Source organism: Neofelis nebulosa, chromosome 3 (genome assembly GCF_028018385.1).
Source record: "Neofelis nebulosa isolate mNeoNeb1 chromosome 3, mNeoNeb1.pri, whole genome shotgun sequence".
Taxonomy (NCBI): Eukaryota; Metazoa; Chordata; class Mammalia; order Carnivora; family Felidae; genus Neofelis; species Neofelis nebulosa.
In genome coordinates, this window is record NC_080784.1 from 196,530,450 (window position 1) to 196,536,449 (window position 6,000).

Sequence of the window (6,000 nt, forward strand, 5' to 3'; positions counted from 1 at the left end):
CGACTTCGGCTCAAGTCACAATCTCACGGTTCCTGAGGTCAAGCCCCACATCAGGCTCTCTGCTGTCTGTTCAGAGTCTGCTTCAGATCCTCTGTTCCCTCCTTTTTCTGCTCCCCCCCCCCAACTTTCACTCTCAAAAACAAATAAAAAGAAGGTATATTTGGAAAGCGTACCTCAGAGCACAGGTTATAATAGATTGATATAATTACAAACAAAAGTTCCAACATGATTGACTCGTCAGGCTGAACATTGTGACAGTAAAGGGTCTGGTGCCTTCCTGCTACACTGTCTGGGGACATTAACCTCTGTATCTCCCCAGTGATGATTACAGTCCTAGGCCAAACCCTTCAGAACAACAAGGCATCATTTGTCTTGTGGAGCTAACTCATATTGAATCTCGCTTCCTTTAAAGTTGTATCTTACATCACTATGACAGAAACAAGTAAGTGTTGCTGTGTCCTAAGGGCATGTCCAGAGTAGCCCAACAGAGCTGAGCCATGATTCCAAATCTTAACCCTTCTGCTTTCCAAGCATGTATCCTCAGTTGAATTTCTCAACTTCTTTAGATTTCTCTGTTTATTTTTTTCTGGCTTATTGGAGGTACTCAATGTATTTGTTGAAAAAATAGATGGTAGTTCATTAAAAAATAGTTTCTGCTCCTTGGGGTTGATATAATGAGAAAAAAAAAACAAAGGCAAATCTGGCTATGGGAAGGCTATGTAAATAGAGTTCTTACTCAGTGTTGTATTCAAGGAGAGCTCTGTGCATGGAAAGACACAATTCCTTTTAGTTTGCCATTCAGTGCTTCTTTTTGTTGTTGTTGTTTATTTATTTATTTATTTTGAGAGAGACAAAGAATGAGTGGAGGAGGGGCAGAGAGAGGGGGAGAAAGAGAATCCCAAGCAGACTCCGAGCTATTAGCACAGAGCCTGACACAGGGCTCGAACCCAAGAACTGTAAGATCATGACCTGAGTGGAAGCCAAGACACTCAACCGACTGAGCCACCCAGGTGCCCCTGCCATTCAGGGCTTCTGTTGATGGGCTCAGCATCATGACATTAGCTTTTCTGATGACATTTGGGGTCTAAGGGAGAAGCCCCCAAACATTGACAGCGTTAGAGAAGGAGTAGTCTTCACTCTGAAAGTATTCTATTTTGACTCATTAAATAATTTCTAGATAAATCCAGCCTCATCCTTTAACAGCTAATGAACCAGGTTATAAAAGATGTGTTTATGAATTCATCTCAGGCTGACTTCCAACCGGCTGTAAGATTGACTTTTAAAAGCATGTGCACATTGTATCATGGCTGTTAAACTGAATGTTTGCTACTATTACCCAATCTGCCAAAAATTGTCATTTAATTTAATAATATGATGAAAAGCTAAAAAGAAGTGACATGGCTTATTATATAAAGTCTGTTCTCACCCACTCACTCCACAGAGTCCTTCTTTTTTTGGAGGCCCTTAATATTTCAGGTGTAGTTGAATCTTATACACCCACAGCCTCTCTGAGACCTGGTTACAGGATAGCTGCAAAGGGCTTGAAGAATGATTCTTTAACTTTATACCTTATCCAGGAGAAGTTAACTACTAAAATTCTAAAAATACTTTTTTCCTTAACTGTATAGAAGGCACAAAGCCAATAACTACACTCAGATCATTTTGCAGGGATATATTATGCATAAATAAAAATCTTTATAAACATTTGTTTATTGATTGATATATAGAGAAGATAACAGCTAACACAAACAGGGCTCTGTGTCAAATGCTTTATATGCATGCATTAATTGTTTATTGTTGCATAAAAAATCACCACAACTTATCAGCTTAAAGCAACACATTTATTATCTGTTAGTTTCTATGCTTCAGGAGTCTGAGTAGGTCAGGGACTCACAGGACTGCAGGCAAGGTGTCAGGTGGGCTGTGTTCTCAACTGGAGGCTCAGTTGGGGAAGAATCTGCTCGCAAGCTCATTCGGATGATTTCACTGTGGCTTTATGACTGAAGGTCACAATTATTACTGGCTGTGGGCTGAAGGCCATGTTCAGAATCTAGATGCCACCCATAGTTCCCTCATATGTACCCCCCACAAACCTTCTCCCCAGGTAGTTCACAACAGGGCTGTTTGTTTCTGTGCTAAAACAAAGTCTTATGTAGTAGAACTTTATCATGGGAGTGACAGTCTCTCACTTTTGACATATTCTATTGGGCAGAAGCAAGTGAGAGGTCCCACCCACGCTCAAGGGGAAGGGATTGTACAGGATATGACACCAGAGGGGAGAGATCATGAGGCCCTGGTAGAGTTCTACCTACCAAATACGCAGCCCCAGTTGACTCTCCCAGTAGCTCTGGGAGGTACATTCTATTGCTGGTATTAACAGGTAGAGACAAGGAAGCAGGAGCAACTTACAGAGTGAAGACAACCCACACAGCTGAAAATGCCATCTTCAAGCACGTATTTAAACACTTGTATTTGTCTATAAAACCTGGGATTTTAGCCACCTGCATCCAAACCGCATCTGTTCCTCTGCTTTCAGTAACAGACTCAAGACCTGTTATTTGTTGTATGCTGGACTCTTTTCTATATACATTTTTTCTTTTCATTTTGCCATCAACCTCAAGAGGGGGCTGTTATAAACCCTGGTTTATAGAGGAGGACATTTATGCTGAGAAAGCTTCCTGTTTTGTGACTTTGGACAAGTTATTTACCTCTCTGAGCATTATTCTACTCATCTGTAAAAGGGGAAATCAGAGTAATTATTTCATAGGGTTGCTGTGAGGATTAAATGAGGCAGTATATGGGGCCCCTGGGTGGCTCAGTCGGTTAAGTGTCCAACTCTTGATTGAGGCTCAGGTCATGATCTCACGGTTGGTGAGTTTGAGCCCGGCATTGGGATTCACACTGACAGCAGAGCCCTCTTGGGATTGTCTCTTTCTCCCCCTCTCTCTCTGCCCCTCCCCCACTCTCTAAATAAATGAATAAATAAATAAATAAATAAATAAAGCAGGGTAGGAAGATATCTAACTCAATGCCTGCCCCAGATTATTAACTCAGCAAATTCTGGTGTGTGTGCATAAATATTTATATTTATATTTACATATGTATAAATATTTACATATATTTACATATGTATAAATATGAATATGTTTATATATATATAAATTCAAGTATAGTTGACACATGTTACATTAGTTTCAGGTGTAGAACATAGTAATTGGGCAAGTTTGTATACTATGCCGTGCTCACACAAGTGTAGCTGCCATCTGTCACCATACAATGCTATGACATCATTGACTGCATTCCTTACACTGTACCTCTTATTCTCATGACTTATTCATTTCATGCCTGAAAGCCTGTTTCTTTCACCCTCCTTCACCCATTTTTACCAATCTCCCCACCGCCCTCACCTCTGGCACTTTTGCCTATCTCTATCTCTAAAGATATAAAATTTCACAGTGTGAGAGTAGAACAAGTTATTTTTTTTTTATTTTTTATTTTTTTTAATTTCTTTTTCAACGTTTTTTATTTATTTTTGGGACAGAGAGAGACAGAGCATGAACGGGGGAGGGGCAGAGAGAGAGGGAGACACAGAATCAGAAACAGGCTCCAGGCTCCGAGCCATCAGCCCAGAGCCTGACGCGGGGCTCGAACCCACAGACCGCGAGATCGTGACCTGGCTGAAGTCGGACGCTTAACCGACTGCGCCACCCAGGCGCCCCACAAGTTATTTTTAAGAACCTGTGTTTCCTCTGCCTCTAACTGTTTCTCCTACTGATATCCAGGGATATTCTGCACCAGCTACTCTGCTCCTGATGACTTTTTGTTTTAGGCCGGCTCTTCTCATCCTGGTCCCATAAAGTCTTCTCCAAGGTCAACCAAAGCCTGAGTGGGGTTCATGGGCACCATATGTCATGACTGGGGACACATGGGTTCTCTGCCCCCCCCCCCCATTCTCCATCCCTTCCTCTTCCCCTTTCCCCTTTGCTTTCTCCACTGGGGCTCAGGACTAGACTATAGTTCTGCATCTCTGTTTCCTGGTTCCCTTCCAATAAGACTCAATGAATGTATGTTAAATAGAGAACTCAGTTGCTCAGTCAGAGGTGTGCCAATGGATGCCAGACCTTTTGTCGGCTCTGCAGAGTAGACAGTAATGAGAATGGGTCTCTGTCCTTCAAGCCAACAGGAAATGAAAGTAGGAAGCCTTTCCCTTTCATTGCAGATTCTCCAGGAGGGCTTGTGAGGTTAACAAGGAGACAAAGAGTAGGGACCTATGAGAGTGAGGACTTTTAGAAAAGGAATAAGTTTTGGTGCCAGGCCACCTTGGACTCCAATCCAAGCTCTGCTTCTTGCTAGCTGTATGACCTCGGTCCAGAAATTGCTCAATTTCTAGGCCTCAGTTTCCTCACCCATAAGAAAGGAATAATAGTAATTTCTTCCTCAGATATTATAAAACCCAAATGATGAAATCACAGTAGGAGTGCACTGTGAACTGAAAAACATCCTGCATATGGGATTTAAGATACAGGACTGGGATAAATTGCAGGAAAAACAATTGAGAAAATCTTAACCTTAGAAAAAGACATGGCATTTACATTTTATCCCCAAGCAATTGTCACCTCATCATCTTTTCCAGTGCAAATCTTTTAAAAATTATTATCATATCATGTTCATATGATTTCCAAGCATGGAAAAGCTTACTTTGAAACCATGAACCATCTTAGTAGTTTTTAGATTAAGAAGTAGGAGAATGTTGGTGTGTGATGAGAAACGCTCCCCATATCTGGAGATATAATTTATACTTCTCATTTATGGCTTCACTTGTGGTTATTCAAATCTGAGTCTATGTTAGAAGAGTCATCAGAACTCAAACAACAAAAATAACAACACAACAAAACCTAAAAACAAAACATTTTATGTGTCTACCATTTAACCAACTGTAAGTACCCATTATAGAATGTTCATCCTCAAAAGGACACTTTTGAGTAATTAGTTAAAATAAGGGAAAATAGTAATGCAATTTGTGGAAAGAATCTAGAGTGGCAAACTCTTACTTGATTTTGGAGACAAAATTAGATTGCTTTTGTCCAATGTGTGATTGTGTCACCAAATTGAATTTGAGTAAGCCCCGCACTATTTCCAATGACCAGGAACAGATGGGCCAAATGCATATTTTGCTTTGTTTTGCTTCAGTTTTGTTAAACAAAAAAAAAAGAAAGAAAAAAAAAGAAAAAAAATATTTTTTTCTGATCAGATTCTATAGTTGGATCTGGTTTCACAGAGCTTTTCATCACATATTCTCATTGTTTATTTTAATGACAAATGTAATTTTTGTCCATTTTTGACACAAATGCCAAAAGTCATTTTATCTAAATTGCCCATTTGCTCCACTCTCAGCCCTCTCATGAAGAAAATAAAATGATTCAAATTCAAGTAGAGAAAGGGAAGAGTCATACTGCTCACCAATGGAGAAAACACAGAAATGTTGATGGTAGTACCCTTCTAAACTGAAGACTGTTTTACGTTCATGAAGGAAATAAGTCTCTTCTGTTTTGTTCTACTTTGTGTTTAACTCATGTGTTGTTTGATGAATTCAGGTGGTTTAATATGAGCTTGATTTGGAGGTGAGAAGAAGTCACATGGGAAAAGCAGGGAATGACTGAAACTTTTGGACCGGCTGGGGACAAGGATGGTGATTTCTTGGGCCTTGGGTGTAAACACAGTTCAGAGTTAGTCAAAAGAATCTGGACTAACTTTGTCTAATGAGAAGGGTTGGGGTAAGTTGGGACTTTCAAATGTATAGGCAGAGAACAAGAATGAACAAGAAACTCAGTTCTAAAAATTTCCCATGCAAATTGTCTTCTACAAAAGTGTCCTAACCTGTCACCTTCTGAATTTTTGAGAAAATATGGGAAGGGCCTGCTGAAGGTAGGGGGACTGAGAGAGACACAGTGATGATGGCTATCATGCATTGGATACTTACTATGTGCCAAATGTGTTTGT